A 20,920-nucleotide genomic window follows, 5' to 3' on the forward strand; every position below is an offset into this window, starting at 1 on the left:
TTCCTGATGGAATTTTTGGCAATCTTTCAGACTCTGGACCTTCAATAAAAAGAAGGAAGACATATAACAAATAAAATAAATAAAAGTTAATTTATTAAAATAAAGTTAAATAAAAAATAAAGAGGGGACATCACTGCCAAGCCATATGTTTTTTTTGACACAATGCTGTCCAATCACTAACAAAAAGCTGCATTTTGGGCCATTTCTTCTGCTACTGGTAGTGTACAAAACACGTACTATAAAGGGTGAGTACATCTTCAGTCTGTCTCCATTCACTCCTCTCCTCCCACAATCATTCTTAAATCACTCCATGCTTATTTTGTAATGGTCTCCTTTTAAAAAAAGGCCTGTTCACGTATTGCATGGAGCACTGGGTGTTGTGCAAAAACAATGAATACTGTTACGCTGAAAAAATAAATAAAAAGGGAAAAAAAAAAGGCCTGTAACTAATCTCATCCTCGCTTTTCTGAACATTATCAATGAACTCCTCAGAGGTCAAGCTTTGCTTACTATCCTCATTTTTTGTCCTAGTCTTTCTTTCATTTGGTATACTTTGGAAACCACATCCATATATTACTACTTCCATGACCCACTTACTTAAAAATACCAGGGTGCCTGGGTGGCTCCGTGGGTTGATCATCCCACTCTTGGTTTTGGCTCAGGTCATGCTTTCATGGGTTGTGGGATCTAGCCCTGTGTTGGGCTCCAAGCTCAGAAGGAAATGTGCTTGAAGATTCCCTCTACCTCTCCCTCCATGCTCTCTCTCTCTCCCCCTCTCTCTTTCTCTCTAGAATGAATAAATAAAAATTTTTAAAAATACCATTGATGTTTTAATTATCAAACATCTTTTTGTGCCTCTTTCTATAAAACATCCAATTTTATACCTCTCTCCACATTTAACACCACCTTGTTTTTTTGGAAAGTCCAATCTTTCTCATGGTACCAGGAATGCATGTTCCATCTTGTGGCTCCACCCTTTTCTACAACCTTAACATTTTCTACAGAGGGTGGCTGCTTCTCAGCAACAACCCTCTGTCATGGAAGGAAAGCAAGAAAAATCTTGGTCAGTTAGCTATCTCTGAGTTATTTAACCATCTATAGCTCTGTTTCCTCATATATATATATATATATATATATATATATATATATATTTATTTATTTTTAAAGAAAAGGGTGGAATTTAATCTTTATTTACAGACACTGCAAGAGAGGAGATTCCACATAGAAATAAGAAACCCACTGGGAGGAGGAGCTTCATACAGTTGGTACAGTTTGGAACTGGTCAAGTAGAGTTTTGTTGTAAAAAGTGTTACAATAACAAAACACGTTTAAAAAGAGTTCTTAGTAGAGAAACAGTAAGACAAACTTCTACCAAACAGAGCACACCACAAACAACGTTCTGCGTCGGCTGTACAAGCTAAAAGTTAAAGGTCCCAGAGGTGCCATCCTGAACCTGGAACGTATAGCCTGCAGAGGTAGTTTCTGGCACAACATTCTGATCTTCCTCTTCCTCTACAGAGAAATACTTCTCAATCAAGTTTAATGAAGCTTTGTACACAGACTCATTTTCATGGTTTTGTAGAGCCTCGATTTTGTCCAAACCTCCATATTCTTTGATCATTATACTAAGTTTCTTGGTTTCACCTAATTTCTCAGCAGCCTGAAAGATATTGGAAATGGCATCCAGAATGACCAAAATAATTTTGGTATCCTTCGCAGTTAAGAGGCTCATCAATGGTTCTATTATGCCACAATGGACGAGGTATACAATCTGTTAAACTGTCCCACCACTTGTATAGTTGGTCACAGCCCAGACAGCTTCCTTTTGTGTCTTAAAGTCTGCCTTAGAGAGAACACCAATGAGGAATGGGACTAATCCATGATTCACAACTTGCTGAATCTGGTCCTGGCAGCCAGCTGTGATGTTTGACATTGTCCACGTGGCTTCCTTCTGAATATTAGTTTTGGGGTTCGTTAGCAGGCTGGGAAAGACAGCAAGCGCTCCAGCATCTATTACAACCTGAGTCTGTTCATCTGTCCCAGTAACATATTTCCTATGGCTCTTAGCGCAGGAGTCACAATGGGCAATTCGGTAGCTCCTAGAAGCTTTACAAGCTGGGGCACAACTCCTGTTTTCACAACCATCTCAATCCGTTCATTTGGACCATCCGTCAGGTAGGAGATGGCCCAGCAGGTATCTGCCAAGACCTCTGGATCCTCGTGATGCAGGAGACGAACTAAGGTAGGAAGAATCTGCTCGACGGCATCTAGCGGGGGTGCGGGGTTCTTGTTGCAACAAAGGTTTGAAAGTGTCCAAGTAAGGTTCCGTAAGTAACGATGACATATCAGGAACCGCAAGGAGAGCCAGAAGTGGTTCAACTGTACCATACTTGATAACCAAGTCTCGAAAAACTGAACCGTCACCTGCAATGTTTCCTAGAGCCCACACAGCCTGTTCGCTGACGTGGGCGTGGGAAGATGCCAACAGGGAAATGAATGCTGGGATAGCGCCTCCATCCACCACAGCCTTGGTCTGTTCTGATGTCCCGGAAGCAATGTTAGTGAGAGCCCAAGCGGATTCAAACTGAATGGGACTACAATCGGTTCTGCCCAAGAAGGACAAAAATTTTGGAATCAAACCAGCCCGGATTATGTTCTCTATGGGGGGCTGCTTTGCCCAAGAAAGCAGTTTCCTAGCAGCTTGAGTAGCCTGGAGCTGGCTTTCCAAATTGTTGCTATTTATGCCCTTGACAGTGTCATCAACAGACCAATTTACAGTGCCCTGGTTGTTGCGGTTTTCCTGCAGTGGAGAGGTAGCATCATCGGGAAACGAGCTTATGTTTCTCCTTTTCAGCATCTGGTCATCCTTCTTAGCTTTCCTCAGCTCCACATTAACTTCTATTTGACGCCGCCTCATTTCTGTACTGTCTTTCCCCTTGTTCTTGAATCTATTAAGGCGGGCAGCTGGTGAATTAGCATTCTTGTTGGTGGACATGGTTATGAGACAAAGGGAGAAAGCTACACGGCCGGCTCAGGCTTCCACGGGAGGCGGTCCGGGACACGCAGGCTGCAGGTCAGCTGCCCTCAAAACGTCCACCACGGATCACCCCAAAGGCGGTGTCTGTTTCCTCACATTTAAATTGGAGATAACAATATAACAATAATGCCTACATCATAGGTTTGTTGTGAGGACTAAATGAGTTAATTTATGTGAAGTGCTTAGAAAATTTCATGGCACATAGCAAGTGCTATAGAATTATTTGCTGTTATTTTGCTATTATTCACATTCCATCATGTGTATATTGGTTCTAAGTCTTATCGCAGTCCAACTTGTATCATGGTTAAATATGTACGTGACAGAGTGGCCCCAGATGAAGTGGCAGCCTGAAGAGCTGGAAGGCTCTCTATCCCAGGGTCATGGCCAACAGTGAGTGCACCTTATTGCCATCAAGCTTGATGGCATCCAGTGCAGCCAGGTGGGAGAGATCATTAAGTATTTTCAGCAAAAGGGATTCTGCCTGATTGCTACAAAATTAATTCAAGCTTCTGAAGATCTTCTCAAGGGATACTACATTCACCTAAAGGACCATCCATTCTTTGCCAGCCTGTGAAGAACATGCAATCAGGGCCTGTGGTTGCCATGGCCTGGGTGGGGCTGAATGTGGTGAAGACAGGCCTAGGGAGCCCGTAGACTGCAAGCCTGAGACCCTTCATGGGGACCTTCACATCCACATTGACAGCAACATTATCCATGGCAGCGATTCTGTGAGAGTGCAAAAAAGGAGATTGGCTTGTGGAGTCAACCCGAGGAGCTGGTGGATTACAAGAGCTCTGCTCAGAACCAGGTCTGTGAGTGACAACAGAGCAGACCTCAGAGCTTTGTTTCCTCCATAACCTCTCCTTCTCATGGGGAGGTGGTCAGTCTCTAGGAAATCAAGTTATTTTTAAGAACTCCCTTATAATCTGGAGGGGACTCTTGGAGCTGGGAGTGGTCCCTTTATGTATTATGTGCTACCTTTAGATTAAAATATTGCATCTCCCTCCCAAAAAAATATGTACATGACAGACTATGTTGAAAATTTCTTAAGGACTACCACAGTGTCTTATTTATGTATCTCCCACAATGCTTTGCACATTGGAAGTTGCAAGTAATGTCACTTAATTGAATTGTTAAACTGCTTGCATTAGTAAAGTTCTGTTCTCTATTTCTTCTACTTTTTATACTTCTTGCTAAATTTTACTTTCATAGGCTCAAATATAATAATAAATTAGGGTGACATATAAAACTGCTGGTTCTTGAAAATTAAGCCCTGGAAGTATTTTAATTTTATTATGAACCAAGAAGCTGTGTCATTTTTTTTCCTAAGAAATTAATTATACCTTTAGATGAGAGGCTATCATAACGTGATTTCTAGACCACTGATGGCCCACAAGTGCCCTCTGAGTGGTCTTCAGGCTCATCGCTTGTAGTTTGCAGGTTTATAATAAGACACCATCTGTGCTTTTGTTGCTGCCATGACTTCATAATCTATTTACGATGGTCAATAAAATTCAAATATTACTTCAAGGGTACACCATTCATGCCATTAATTCTAAAATTTATTTTATTCTTCTGCTGAGAAAAAGTGGACAGATGAGGGGGTTCACTGGATTTTATGTACCACAAGTGACCTGCAGATTGGTCAAGTGTGGTAGCCATTCCTTCAGATAGTTTCTGGGTGGGAAAGGTTGAAAACCCTTCAAACTTTCCAACCTAATCTGTGTCGTCACAAACCTAAGGTTTACTGTTGACCAGGTGCATAGGACTGTACCCATCTCTTTGAATCAAAGACAGAAATAAACATAAGTACCAATGATAAAGGACAGAAACCAAAAACTGAGAGTCATCTGAGGCTACGGACACATGACCCAGGCATGAATGGTGTTTTCTGTTCTGTGGAACCTACTCAGATAACTCCAACTAACCCATGTTGTGCCTGGTATTATTTATTTCCCCCATTTAAATGTAAGCCTCAGTTACTCTAGAAATCAGCTTGATAATGCATAACTTCTCCATTAGGAATATTTTTATGGAGCCCATCGTTATGAATTCATTTGCTATTCACTGTAATAGCACATATCATAATGAATTCATTTAGTATTCATGGGGATAACACAAACACCATTTAGTAACTGGTTAATGAACTGAGTGGGGCTCTTTATCCTTCCTGGGTTTTATAAGAAACAATGCTCATTTATTTAAATCATCAACTTCTTTTTCAGCTTCATTTTGTACATACACTATTTCTTGTTCCCCAATGTCCAAGTACAATGCTGAGGTAAAGGACAGCTTTCTTTGCATAAAAGGAACCCAACAACAAAGGGCCCCGAGACATGGAGACTGGGCAATTAAGTGTAATTATGTTTCAGTTCATTGCAGACCAGTTTTGACAGTTTTCTCCTGAAAATTAAAAATCACCAAAGAAATAATACTATTTATGCACCAGGCTCTGAGCTAAACTAAAAGCACCATTAGTAAGACCACTATGCAGATTAAAAAACAAAAATAACAAAGTACCAAAAAACTAAGTTATTTGTTCAAAATCACATGACAAATGAAGAATCTGGAGTTCAAACCCAAGAAGTCCGATTCCACATCCGTGACATTCACAGTGTGCTAAGCCCCATGCTATCTTAGTTATCACTATTTTAGTTTTCCTTCTTTGTAAAATGATGATACATGTGTATCTTAACTAATAAAATCCTCTTGAAAAAATTTGTAAAGTTAGAACACCAAATAGCTTCAATAACCTATAGTAAATTACCAAACCAAGAACTGGCATAAGCCAGCCTCAGTCTGTGCATCATTTGGCTGGCAATTAGTTAATTGTTTTCAAGCGGCACACAAACTACGCAATTCAGGTCAAATTTTGTCTGGAGTCCATGTTCTCAAGGTAATACAGGACATATTCCAAAATAAAATATGGCATATTCTTTAAAAAAGGAAAGAGAAATACAGAAAAGAGAAAAAACAGGGTGTCACTAGCAAAGTTAAGATCATAAGAGAAAATCAAGTATGATAGGGGTTATCATTGTAGATTTCCTCTTACCAAATAACATCGAATAACATCTGCAAGCCAAACAAAAATGTACATGCAAAAAACTAGAAGTCAGGAGGGAAGAAAGGATAGGCTCCCTTCCTTTTATACATGTGCACAAATTATTAGTCATTGATTTCACCCAAGAGATAAACAGACCTTAAGAACGTGTGTGAGTGAAATGGCATTTGAAGGAATGGGATCCGTGAGTGCCAGGAGAAGGGATGAGAATTACTTATTAATGTATAGTCTTAGTTTTTCTAGAGAGGATTTTAGGTAAATATTATAAAGCAGAAAAAACTGAACACACTATTTTTGAAACAGCAGTATTATTGATAATACGGTTAGTAAGCCTAGAAACACTCTTTCAGTGACTAGAACTGATACTTGAATTTGACTCTAAGTTTGCTAGATGTTAATATGAAAAGGCAAAATGGGTTTCGTACAGAAGCCATACTGAATAACATACTAGACAATGTCCTCGGTAGTATTCCTGAACGATGGGTACAAGGATGTGATTCATAAACCTGTTCCTTATAGTATCCCTCAGTGAAAGCGCTGAGAGCCTCAGACACCAAGGTATCTTTCAATTGAAGGGTTATGCTAGCATGGTTCTATCACTAGTATTTAGAAGAGGTGAAAACATCTAGCCCACCTCTTTGGTTTTAGAGATGTGAGAAGAGAAATAAAAAGCCTTTAATGTGTTTATTCTCTTCTCCAATCCTCATGGACTCTACACATTGAAAGATGTTACTCCAAGGAAAAGTGTATTTATAAATTGGTCATTCTCTCTCTTTTTATTTTTTTTTATTTTTTTTTAAAGATTTATTTATTTGACAGATAGAGATCACAAGTAGGCAGAGAGGCAGACAGAGAGAGAGAGAGAGAGAGGAGGAAGCAGGCTCCCAGCCAAGCAGAGAGCCCGATGCGGGGCTCGATCCCAGGACCCTGGGATCATGACCTGAGCTGAAGGCAGAGGCTTTAACCCGCTGAGCCACCCAGGCGCCCCTCTCTCTCTCTCTCTTTTTTTTTTCCCTCTCTCTCTTTTTAATGTAAAATGTCTATAACTCCTCATCAGAGTTTCTGATAAGCATGAACCAGACGTTTCTCTATACTGAGTTGACCTAATTGAAGCCAAAAGAAAAGAAACAATGAAGAACTATTAAAGATCAATTTAAGGCTTCCCTCAGGTTTTTGCATAGTTAAATTAGTTGAATAGTTAAAAATCCTTTCCAGTACAACCCCTTGTGTGAGGTTAACTGGATTAGGTCATAGGCAAAGGCATACATATGCTAACTACATCACTGGGGAAGAAAGAGAAGGCTGAGTAATAAAGACCAGAAAGATGAAGGGGGTGGGTGGCGAGGGGGAACCAAAATTTAAAAGAACAATAAAGAGAGAGAGACTAAGAAAGATAAAAATAGCTTTCAATTACGGAGTGTTTCTATTATGTAGCAATGCACTAGACCAAGGGCCTTATAAATACAATCTCATTTATTCTTCCTATTAGAGATAAGGAAACTGAGGCAGAGAACGTTCACACCAAGGATAGAGCCAGGATTTCAATTCCTGGTCTATCTGATTCCCAAGTGCCTTGAAATGTAACACTGTAATTTCTCCAGCAAACTTTAAACTTTAAAGGATGAAAAAGAGAAGACACACACATAGAAGTTTTTTAAAAGAAAGGCAGAGGAAGGAGTCAGGGCTGTGCAGGGGCAGGCAATAAGAAAAAAGCTGAAGTGGCAGCTCACTGGCCCCAGTTACTTTTATTGTGCCTCTATCTTATAAAACACATGGAGGTTTTCATTACCACCGGGTAATTGATGGCAGATCGTATGGGAATGGGCACAAGATGAAGTCTACATATAAAAATAAATATGGTAAGAGGTTTTTGAAACCTGTCTGGCTTCTTAGCTCAGCACACTTTAGATTTGTCTCATTTGGGGCAGACTATCATGTTCCAGTTCCATTTCTAAAAGCCACCTCTTTGGCCTAGAAGACATTCTGGCTTTAAATAAAAGATAAGAAAAGTACTTCTCTGTTTTACGTGAAATGCTCCAGAAAAAAATTTATAAAATGCAAGCAAGACACAAAATTCCATTCCTAAGGTAAACCTGTAATGGAGATACATAGGATTTACAGAGGCTGAAGGGAACAAAAATCTATCTCCAAAGTTTGTTGGGTGGGATAATTCTCTGGCTTTTTTTTTTTTTTTTTTTTTTTTTCAGTTTGATGATTATCATTTTTTTTTTCCCTTTTTATTTATTTTTTTCTTTTCAGCGTAACAGTATTCATTCTTTTTGCACAACACCCAGTGCTCCATGCAAAACGTGCCCTCCCCATCACCCACCACCTGTTCCCCCAACCTCCCACCCCTGACCCTTCAAAACCCTCAGGTTGTTTTTCAGAGTCCATAGTCTCTTATGGTTCGCCTCCCCTCCCCAATGTCCATAGCCCGCTCCCCCTCTCCCAATCCCACCTCCCCCCAGCAACCCCCAGTTTGTTTTGTGAGATTAAGAGTCATTTATGGTTTGTCTCCCTCCCAATCCCATCTTGTCTCTGGCTTTTTTTAACTCTCCATAAAAGCCAGGGTTTCAATGCGTTCGTTGTAGCCCCCATGCTGAAAAGAGCTGTCAAAGATTGTCAAAAATAGAAATAATCATTAAGTAAAATAAAAACATAAGCACTGTACAACTTTCGATTTTGGAACATCTAAAGATAGTGAGCAGCACTGGTATTTGGCTAGGAAGTTACTATAAAATATGTAAAATCAAAGATAAGCTGACAGGATTGGAAATGCTCCACCATGGTGAGTAAACACAGCAATGAGAGCTGGGTGGTAGCAAAGCCTTTGTATTAGGGTTGGCAACCTTCATGGAAATCCATTCTCAGGTTTACAAAAAAATGTCTTTTGTCTCAAACACTTTGGGGATTTTTTGTTGGTGGTGGTGGTTTTGTTTTGTTTGCAGAGAGCACCGGTGCAAGAGTTGATACATGTCTTGGTCAAAGAGCCAATTTTGTCATTGCGTAGCTTCCGTCTTCTGACGGCTGATGGCTAAAAGGCAGGTGGTGAGCACACCTTGCATGAGTCAACTTACAGAATTATTACTACAATAAAAAACACAAAAACTGCTCACCTCTCTAAGTAGTCATTTATGAGTCTGTCAGGCTAACAAGCTATGCTGCTATTATGGGCTGAATTGTGTCTCTCCCAAATCATATGTTGAAACCCTAACCCCCAGTGACCACATCTGGACACAGGGTCTTTACAGAGGTACTTAAGTTGAAATGAGGCTATGTTAACGTGGGCCCTAAATCCAATCTGACTGGTGTTCTTATAAGAGGAAGTTTGGACACATGAAAGTAAAACCAGGGATGTGTGCACACAGAGGAAATACCACGTGAGGACACAGCAAGAAGGTGGTGCACTACATTTGTATCTTTAGGGTAAATACCCAGTAGTGCAATATCTGGGTCATAGAGTAGCTCTATTTTCAACTTTTTGAGGAACCCCCATGCTGTTCTCCAGAGTGTTTGCACCAGCTTGCATTCCCACCAATAGTGTAGGAGGGTTCCCCTTTCTGCTCTTTGAGGTTTTTTTTTTACACCATTCTAAAAACCTTACGTTTATTTCTTCTATTTTAGAAAGTTGTTTAAATTCTAGTTAGTTAATATTTGTGTAATATTGGTTTCAGGTGTAGAATATAGTGATTCATCACTTACGTGTAACACATCACAAGGGCCCTCCTTAAGCCCCATCACCCATTTAGTTCTTCCTCCACCCCACCTCCCCTCCAGCAGTCCTCAGTTTATAGTCAAGAGTCTCTCATGGTTTGCCTCCTTCTCTTTCATTTCACTTCCCCTATATTCATTTGTTTTGTTTCTTAAATGTCACATATGAGTGAAATCATACTGCATTTCTTTCTCTGACTTGTTTCAATTAGCATAATACACTCTAGTTCCATTCATGTCATTGCAAATGGCAAGATCTCATTCTTTTTGATGGCTGAGTAATATTCCATTGTATACATAGACCACTTCTTCTTTATCCATTCATCAGTCAATAGATACTTGGGCTCTTTCCATAATCTGGCTATTGATGATAATGCTTCTATAAACATTGGGATGCATGTGCCCCTTTGAATCAGTATTTTTTTATCCTTTGGGCAAATACCTAGCAGTGCAGTTGCTAGATGATAGTGTAGTTCTATTTTTAACTTCGTGAAGAAATTCCATACTGTTTTCCATAGTAGCTGCACCAGCTTGCGTTCCCACCAATTGTGCAAGAGGGTTCCCCTTTCTCTATATCCATGCCAACATCTGTCATTTCCTGTGTTGTTAATTTGAGCTATTCTGACAGTTGTGAGGTGATATATCATTGTAGTTTTGATTTGTATTTCACGGATGATGGGTGATGCTGAACATCTTTTCATATGTCTATTGGTCATCTGAGGTCTTCTTTGGAAAAATGTCTATTCGTTTCTCCTGTCTGTTTTTTAATTTGATTGTTTTTGAGGTATTGCATTTGACAAGTTCTTTATTATACATTTTGTATAATAACTCTTTATCAGATATGTCATTTGCAAATATCTGCTCCCTTTCCATTGGTTGCCTCTTGGTTTTGTTGATTGTCTCCTCTGTTGTGCAAAAGCTTTTTGTCTTGATGAAGTTCCAACAGTTCATATTTACTTTTGTTTCTCTTGCCTCCGGAGATGTGTCTGGTAAGAAGTTGCTGCCTGTGTCCTCCTCTAGGATTTTGATGGTTTCCTGTCTCACATATATGTCTTTCATCCATTTTGAATTTATTTTTGTGTATGGTGTCAGAAAGTGGTCCAGTTTCATTTTCTGCACATTGCTGTTTAGTTTTCCCAACACCAGTTGTTGAAGAGACTATCTTTTTTTCATTGGATATTCTTTCCTGCTATGTCAAAGATTAATTGACCATAAGGTTGTGGGTCCATCTCTGGGCTTTCTATTCTCTGCCATTGATCTATGTGTCTTTGTGCCAGTAACATATTGTCTTTATGATTACAGCTTTGCAATATAGCTTGAAGTCCAGAATCATGATGCCTCCATCTTTGTTTTTCTTTTTTGAGGTTGCTTTGGCTATTTGGGACCTTTTGTGGTTCTATACAGATTTTAGGACTGTTTGTTCTAGCTTTGAAAAATGCTGGTGACATTTTGATAGCGATTGCATTATATGTGTACATTGCTTTGGGTAGTATAGACATTTTAACAATATTTGTTCCTACAACCCATGAGCATGGAATGTTTTTCCATTTATTTGTGTCATCTTCAATTTGTTTCATAAGTGTTCTGTAGTTTTCAGAGTATAGGTCTTTTGCCTCTTCAGTTAGATTTATTCCTAGGTATCCTAAGTTTTTGGTACAATTATAAATGGGATTAATTCCTTTATTTATCTTTCTGTTGCTTCATTACTGGTGTATAGAAATAGCAGCAGACTTCTGTATGTTGATTTTATATCCTGTAACTTTGTTGAATTCATGTATCAATCCTAGCAATTTTTTTGGTGGAGTCTTCTGGTTTTCTACATAAAGAATCATGTCGTTTGCAAATGGTGAAAATTTGATTTCTTCCTTGCTGATTTGGATGGTTTTTATTTCTCTTTGTTGTCTGATTGTTGAGGCTTGGACTTCCAGTACTATGTTAAATAACAATGGTGGAGTGGACATCCCTGTCTTGTTACTGACTGTAGAGGAAAAGTTCTCAGTTTTTCCCCATTGTGAATGATATTAAGTGTGGGTCTTTCATATAAGGTCTTTATGATGTTAAGTTATGTTCCCTCTATCTCTACTTTGTTGAGGGTTTTTATCAAGAATGGATTATGTCAAATGCTTTGTCTGCATTTATTGAGACCATCATATGGTTCTTATCTTTTCTTTCATTAATGTGGTGTATCAGTTTGATTGATTGGTGAATATTGAACCACCCCTGTAGCCCAGGAATAAATCCCACTTGATCATGGTGAATAACTCTTTAAAGGTACTGTTGGATTTTATTTGCTATTATCTTGTTGAGAATTTTTGAATCTGTGTTCATCAGGGATATTGGCATGTAATTTTCATTTTTAGTGGGATCTTTGTCTGATTTTGGAATCAAGGTAATGCTGGCCTTGTAGAATGAAGCTTTCCTACCATTTCCATTTTTTTGAAATAGTTTGAGAAGAACAGTTATTAGCCCTTCTTTAAATGTCTGGTAGAATTCCCCTGGGAAGCCATCTGGCCCTGGACTTTGGTTTGTTCAGAGATTTTTTGCTTACTGATTCAATTTCTTTGATGGTCCTGGGTCTGTTCAAATTTTCCATTTCTTCCTGTTTCAATTTTGGTAGCTTATATTCTAGGAATTTATCCGTTTCTTCCAGATTTCCCAATTTGTTGGCATATAATTTTTCATAATATTTTCTTGTAATTGTTTGTATTTCTATGGTTTTGGTTGTGATCTCTCCTCTTTATTTCATGATTTTATTTATTTGGGTTCATTCTCTTTTCTTCTTGATAAGTCTGGCTAGAGATTTATCAATTTTATTAATTATTTCAAAGAATCAACTCTTAGTTTCATTGATTTATTCTGGGTTTTGTTTGTTTGTTTGTTTCTATATCATTTATTTCTGTTCTTACATTTATTATTTCCTTTCTTCTGCTAGCTTTAGGCTTTACTTGCTGTTCCTTTTCTAGCTCCTTTAGTGTAAGATTAGGCTGTGTATGGGGACTTTTCTTGTTTCGTGAGGTAGGTTTGTATTTCTATATACTTCCCTCTTATAACTGCCTTTGCTGTATCCCAAAGCTTCTGAACCATCATGTTTTCATTTTCATTTGCTTCCATGTATTTTTTAAATTTCTTCTTTAATTTCCTCGTTAGCCCACCCATTCTTTAGTAGGGTGTGCTTTAACCTCCTTGTATTTGTGGTCTTTCCAATTTTTTTCTTGTGGTTGACTCCAAGTTTCATAACATTGTGGTCTGAAAACATGCATGGTATGATGTCATTCTTTTTGTACTTGTTGAGGCCTGATTTGTGACCCAGTATGTGATAACATGATATGGATTTTCTCATTCAATCAGAACAACAACCTTCTCAAGTAAGTTCTATTATTATCTACATTCTGAATATGGGAGATGTGAGATTTAAGTCATTAAGTTGTTCAAAGTCACATAACCAATAAAAAGAAAGGTTTTTGAATGGAGCTTCTATAGCCCACACTCTTGACCAACTGTATAACACTTTCCAATGGCATGATGGCTAATGATTCATGATTCTAAATGACCAAAAGTTATGCAGGATTTTCCTTCTTACAAACTCTAATTCTAATATCTCATTTTCTATTTCTCTTGGAACCAATAGTTATAATTTATGTGCAATGACAGTTTCTATAAACACTTTGTTTCTTACCAATTTTGCACCCTTCTTGCATTTTTTCCACAGTATCTCATCCTTCTGTCTGCTCTCTCCTCTATATAGACCAGCTACCAGCTTGTCTTTTGAAGCTACAGAGACAGACTACTATAACCATTAACTAGGAGTTATATTTGCTCGATCTTAAATTCTTTTGAACACTCTGTACAAAGCACATTTATTGCCAGGTATAAAAAAAAATACTGCTACAGATTGACATTCCCAAATCATCATGTTCCCAGAGATAATGGTAGGGGAAAAAGATTTTTAAATATTAATTGTAAATATAAAGCATCTTTTAATAAAGTAAAGTTAAAACTTTGGTATTCATTTTTCCAAATGATGGCATCCAGAACTGCATGTGCCTGTCCCCATTCACATTACTTCTCAAACTTCTCGAGCCAACCAGGGAGAAAATCTTCAATCTGACTACCATGTGTTTCCAAATACGTAAAATTCTACATGTAAATTTTGTTTATCACTTAATGGGGATGAGAAAAAATGAGAAAGCAATTTGTTCTTCACATCCTGATTCTAGTTCAGTGCTGAAAATACAACCTCCATGAGATGCACGCCTTTTTTATTGACATAATTCCTAAGTATGCACTTGTCCAGAACCATCTTTTACTTAGCACAGTGACAGAATATAAGGCAGTGTAAAGTCGAAAACTTTAGATCCTTCCAGGAGCTGGTCCAGGCACATGTCTCAGAATCATGTTATTCAAAGTGCTACTCATACTAATTCTATTTTGCTTCTTTCATTAAGAAACACCAGGTGGCAGTTACACTATCAAAAAACCTTGACAAGTCAATCACTAAACTTTGCATGTTTACTTTCATTCTCAGCTTAAAGTTCTCTTAATCACAGTCCCAGACTCCTCCAAAAGTCATTCAGCAAAAAGTGACAGCTTTTCTTCTAAAAGAGGTACCCTTTATTCTCACTGGTTTCTTATTACAAGTTTATCTCTCTGTAAACTGATATACAAACCCAAATTAAGGATGATATTATTTACTTTAAGAAAATTCTCTTTGGGAAAATATTTATTATAAAATTGTTCCAACTAGTCACCTATTTATTGAATCAACACAAATTTGATTCACACACCATTTTTTTCCCAATGTATTAATCTAACTGTGTAAAGCAAGAAATAAGTGTTCAAGCCCCTTGTCCAATAGTCATCTATAATTTAATGCTAACTTCAAACAAATAAATCGAGTTTCCTTTTGTAGTGAAGCAGTAAATGTTATCTGTTTACCATTCTGTCCCATTTCCTGCGAACATCTCCCTTCCTATTCCATCCACATATTTCTATGGCACTGATAAGTTTTCATATAATTCAATCACTCTACCCCAATCACATTTGATTTGTTCCAAGGGTGAGAAATTAGCCCATGTTGGGTAAATAAAATATATTGTCTTAGATTATTAAACTTGACATTGAGAAAATGACAAAACATTCTCCTTCTTATAATAAGATGTAAAATATAAAATGTGTAAGCTATGGTGGCTTGTGTTTCCTGCCATTTGGAGAAAGCCAGTTGGCAGTAAGAGAAAATGAATAATAAAGAAGCAAATGAAAACCAGATATATCCATCAGCATTAGCTTCTCTGTCTGAGTTTTTCCTGAGGCCCATGGGCTCTCTGCTTCTTGCATGACTTCACTACTCAGGAGTTGTTTGTAGATCATGATCCAATAATTTTTGTTTTCTTCCTTAGGTTACTTCAAACTAGATTTCTGATACTTGCAACCAAAAGTCCTAATATCATTTTTAAGTTAAACACTTTGAAATTATGTTTTGATTTTAAAACTAATAGTAATATGAAATTAAACTGTTCTGGGAGGTAGGATAACCCTTTTGGGAATCCAGAATCGGGTTGAAAATTGCTAGAAATCAACTCAAATGCTTACCAAGAGGACAGATTGTAGGAGTAGGTAGGTATAGTTGTAGATCAACAGCCAGCTTCAAATATCAAGAGGGACATCCTCTCCTCTAAGGAGGCAAGCGTTCCTGATTAGAAAGGACCATTGTCACAGAGTCACAGTTAAATGGTTATTGTATGTCCATCATCATCTTTGCTTCTTTTCACCAAGGCCAGTAGAAAAGACATCTGGTTTCTCTTATGCAGCAAGGTAGTATTGCATAGTGGTTCATAGCTTCAGCTCTCAAACCAGACTTTCTGAGCTCAAATCATGACTCAGTCACTTACTAGTGGTGCCATCTTCAAACATAATCTTTTACCTCAGTTTCCTTAACCATAAAATCAAGACAGAGCACACTTACCTTCAGGCTGTGGTAAATGGCAAATGAGTTAACTTGGAATACTGCCTGTACAGATTTAGACACGTAATGGCTGTTAGCTCTTCACTGTTAGTACTATCTTTATGGTCTCTACAGTCCCCCTCTAAAGTGATGATATAGATCGCTTCTTGGCCTCTTGGCTAAGACCAAGTGTAAAGTGATGATACAGGATAGAATGTGGACCACCTGCTGGTTGAAGGAGAAATCTGTGGTGGTCTAGTTGAGAGTTACGGGACCATGCATGAATCCTGATTTTTTTGTTTGTTTTTTACATTGAGTTTAATTGTATCTACTGAGTTTTTCTGGAGAAGTGTCCCTAAGTTTTCATTATCTACTCAGAAGGTCTAGCCCACAAAAAGTTTAAGAATCCCTGCTAACAGAAATCAAAACATACTAATTTAAAAAATTAGAGATCTTAGAGAAGACAATAGACCATACATAAGTTTTCCTTTTAAAAAAAGGCTTAATGCTTCAATGAAATCTGGGAATATAAAAATCTGTTATTTCACTCAGCCCCAGTTCCTACATGTCCTTATGTGAATTTCCATGTAATATCGAATCAGATTCTGATGTTTATAGATATATACTTCTCATGCATGATGACCCTAAATAAAAGGCACCTACTGCCTCTCTTGCCACGGAAATATTGATCTACCCAACCTGGGGGTAAAAAAACTGGATTCACAGAGAGTGTCTCTGTCTTTGATACAGCAACTTCCTGAGATTTTCATGAGGAATTTTGATGATATCCATTGTTCATCCTTCATGATTATTTGAACTTATCAATTAGAAACCTCTTTGCTATGTCCTGACTTGGCATTTGGTACTCCACATTTAAAAATAACAAAAAAATTACTATGACTTGTTCTCTATATGTTTATACGCTATGATTTTCTGACCTGAGCACCAAGGAATCAGTCCAGCCATCCCATTTCACAGCTTCAGAATGTCACGTATGTTGTGTCATCTCCATCTCATAAATACTTGTAACAGACGACCCTCATAGACTTAACAGTCCTAGAATTGATGGAACCCTTTGGGATGAGATGAAGTGCTAGCACGTTATTCTCTTAAGGGCCCACTTGTCATTTTACATGTTATCCTTGACATCCAGTTGCAGTAAGATCTCATATAACATTTCCAGTCATGACACTTGTCCGGTATTTTCATCGTGATAGCCACTGACAACCTAACCTCTGGCTGAGAAGCTTCAAGCCTTTAAGATTTTTAAAACTTAAACCTGAGTTTAACCTGTTCTTCATCTGGCTTTATTTCTCATTATATAATGGATCTGAGTTTATCTTTCATTATTATACCCCAAAGGCAACATATAGTATGTAATTTAATAAGCTCCACAGGAAAACAGGAAGTCTTTCTTCACCATATAGTAGGCTCAACACAGACTCTGCCCACATGTCCAGTTCCCTTATTCAAAGTGAATACTCACCTCTTGAAGCATAAGTTTATTATTTTGTGGTCTTAATTTTCTTAAAAATATAGGACACATTGCATCAATCCCAAAAGAATTGGGAGTTCATGCAGTCAACCAAGAATTCACTAGTAATGAGTTATTTTTTCTAACTTTTTAAAGAAAAGTCCTATAATGAGTACAAAGCTAAAAAAAATGTGAAAAAACTCATTAAAAATCAACATTAGAGTTGTCTGAAGCAGAATACTGAGTTTTGAAGAGTTAGCACGAAACGTCTGTTTTTAAGATTATGATATCCTAAATTCATGTATAACAGAAAATTAAAAAAAAATAGTAGGAACAAAATAATTTTTCAATGATAACATCACTTAATCACTACTGTCCATCAACAATCCATGCAGTAACACGATGCAACATTTACCCTGGCCTCCTCCCTTTATATGTAATTGTCACCAGGAATAAGATATACCTGTGTCACTTAACAGTTTTAAATTACCTCTAAGTGATAATTTATGTTAATAGCATAATAGCATAACAATGATTGATAATGTGTACTAACATTTACAAATGGGTTGCAAGGCGTTTCAATTACAGTTCTTTTCCTATCTCTGATCAACAGCAAAATCAAATTAGCAGTGCAACCACTGGTTAGTGAATTATCCTAACTTGTAGATTTACTTGGACACCCTTTTGTTTGCAGAGCTGCTCTGGGATTCCAAGTGTAGAAAAACAACCAGAAGAATCAACCAAATCACATACAAGTGCTGCTGATGGGTTTTTTGTGTGTGTGAAGCAACAATGAAAATAATTAGGTGGTAACAATGGACAGCTAAAGGACTCACTGTCTGGGTAAGGCCCTATCAATATTTCTCCAGGTTGAAATGGAATGGGCAATACAGAACTATAAGGAATGGAATGAAACTAATGAACTGGTAGCTCATCTTCCTCCTAGTCCTATCCAAGGTAAAACCTACATGCATGTCTCCAAGGGTAGAGTTTCAAATGGCTCTTGTATCTTAGGTTCCTTGGGAATCCCAGTCACTTGGTAATACCTCAAATGCCTGCAACAGCTCAGAAGTCAAGGGACCCAAGACTCATTTCATCCTTGTGAAGCCACGCTGGGCCTAATAAGAACCAATCAAAATATCTACTCAAAGGAATCTGAAAACATCTAGTCCTTCATCAAATGGCACCACACGGTGCATATAGAGATGTCCTATAATTGTGTATGAAGCCAACAAATATGATGTCCAAATTTCCTCCAGTTGAAGGGCACAGCAGTGCTCCTTAATCTATGTTCACTGCCAAATGATTTAACTATGTGCCTTTGAAGTGGAACTCTTATCTCTTTCTTGGACAAGGCTTAAAACTGTGGGTGGGTACCAATCCAATTCTATAAACATCTGTTCTATTACCACCACACATGTTGAAGGAATCTTTATGCTCATACCTCTTACTATTTGCAACTTCTTCACGTGCTTGCAGTATGTTATACATTCAGAATATTTTCGTTGCAAAAGAGAAAATGTGTGGGTACAACACAGTTTACCTAACCAAAGAGTATTTTCAAACTAAAGTGTATTCTTTAGGTTTAGAAGTTTCCCCAAATTAAGGAATCTAGAGGCTATTGCTAACGTGGCAAAGTAGCCTAAAAAGCCAGGGAGTTATGTGTCATAAATCAGAAGTTCTTTGCTTCTCTTCTGGATTAACCTGATACTCAAAAATCCCCTTATTGCTCCTTCTACAGAAAAGTCTCTCTCAAAATCTATGGCCATAGTGGTTTATAACACTTTATCTGGAGTGGGAGGGCCTGAGCCAATTTCCCCTCTACTATTAACCAACTGTGTGACCCCAGGAAAATCATTTAACCTTGCTGTGTTTTAGAGTCCCCATCTGAAAATTGGGGAAATAGTAATGCTACCTCCTAAGATTACTGTGATGATTAAGTGGACTAAGATATGTAAGGCCCTTAAAACATGTCTAGAACATAATACCCAATAAATAATAACTCACTTGTTTTTCTGATTGAAAAATTCACAATAGATCCAAGGCAAGAGCAACTAAAGTATTCCAAACTATAGTTGCATTGTAAATAATTACTGGACTGCCCTTTGTCAGGAGTTGCAGACACAGGGAGATCTCAGGTTACGGTAGAAGAGGGGAACCAACCAACCCCTCTCTTCTATTGTTGTGCCCAAATCCAAAGGAACTGGAGATCCTTCCTGGCAACCTCTGGGTGCCTTGGTAGGAAACCATGCTCCATCTGCGGTGATACAGTGTTCTGAACAATGACAGCACCTAATATAAACCAAAACATCTTGAATGACAAGCCTGGGAATCCCAACTCCTTCGTTCTCTAAAGAAATCCTAAATCCGTGACCTGCTACCATCCTTGGCAGATTAATATAAGCACGGTAACACATTCGTTATTAGAATGGTATGCACAATTCATGCACAGGTTGGAGGTTCGCTGTATATTTTCATTACGCAAAAACATTCAGGTAGAATCCCTTAGGTTTGGGCTGGGGATTTGGAAGGCCAAAACAGGTCCTCAAGCCAGTGAAGTTCAGTTTTACAGCATTATGCCTGTTGAGTAAAAGAGAACATGTTTTTAGACAATCTAAGAAGTGCTGTGCTCTCTGCAAGCTTCCTTCATTTATTGCCCTAATCAGCAATCCAATGTACACAAGACAAGATTTCAAACTAAAGCGTATTCTCTGGGGTCTGTGTTGCTGCCTTAGAGGTTGTTATCAGGATAGAAGAAAGGTCTTGGGTTTGGAAAGGCTTGCCTTTGAATTTTGGTGGTCACTGACTCTCAAAGAGGAAAACAGAGCGTTCCTATTAATTTAAAACAAAGATCGTTATGATTGTCAAAAATAAGCAGGAGGCAGATTTGGTGTTTTTTTATCATGGTTCTCTCTGGATGTTATGTCTTGGACAGGTTTGGAGAACACAAATCATATTTTAAAAAGCCAGCATGGAACAACTAGGAGGCACAGCAGCCTTCCCGCGATGCTGCATGTGCCTGCTGACAGCCCCATCCCATCTCCACATATTAGCTGGTACGGCTAAGTGAGTGATGCTGCATAGATATGAGGACTGGTGTTGTTAGGAATCACAGCTACTACAATATAATTAGTAACCCATTCTGGGTCCCATTCCCAGGTGGGAAGAAAAACCAAAGGGATGGAAAAAGAAATCTGTTTCAGACTCAGAAACAATGCTTGTCGTTGACAAGGTTTTGCTATGAGGAAGCTCTCAACAATTTCATCCTCCTGACACTGGCATGCAGCCAGCTGGCATTTCTGTGGGCTACACTGAGAACCAGTGAATACCATGTGGGCGGTTGTCAACATTAGAAACAAGAAAAATAGAGAGGAAAAAATGCATTGAGAGTTAGAACATCAACTTTCAGGGACTTTTTATTTCTGCCCAGATGGCACAAATATTCCTGGGTATTGGTACTTACACAATAGGCATCCCAGGGTAATAATTATAAGAGCTTTACAATTTACAAAGTACCCTTACGTGCATAGGATCGACACAAAGTCAGGACTCTGGCTCCGGGGAACAATTCGGTTGTGGTCAGGTGTGCTGACCTTCTCACACAACTGCAGGGGTTTTGTTGTTGCTACTTTATTTGCACCCCGAACAGGCACTAGAGTCAAGCAAAATGGGAATATGAAATCTTGAGAGCGATGC

The 20,920-nt window shown here is 38.3% G+C and overlaps 2 pseudogenes; one reads left to right on the forward strand and one right to left on the reverse strand.

The window, feature by feature from the left end:
* Positions 1-1,336: 1,336 nt before the first annotated feature.
* On the reverse strand, positions 1,337-3,042 carry LOC123950876 (annotated as a pseudogene).
* A 375-nt stretch (positions 3,043-3,417) lies between these two features.
* LOC123950883 lies at positions 3,418-3,857 on the forward strand (annotated as a pseudogene).
* Positions 3,858-20,920: the final 17,063 nt, after the last annotated feature.

This window comes from Meles meles, chromosome 1, assembly GCF_922984935.1.
Source record: "Meles meles chromosome 1, mMelMel3.1 paternal haplotype, whole genome shotgun sequence".
Lineage (NCBI taxonomy): Eukaryota > Metazoa > Chordata > Mammalia > Carnivora > Mustelidae > Meles > Meles meles.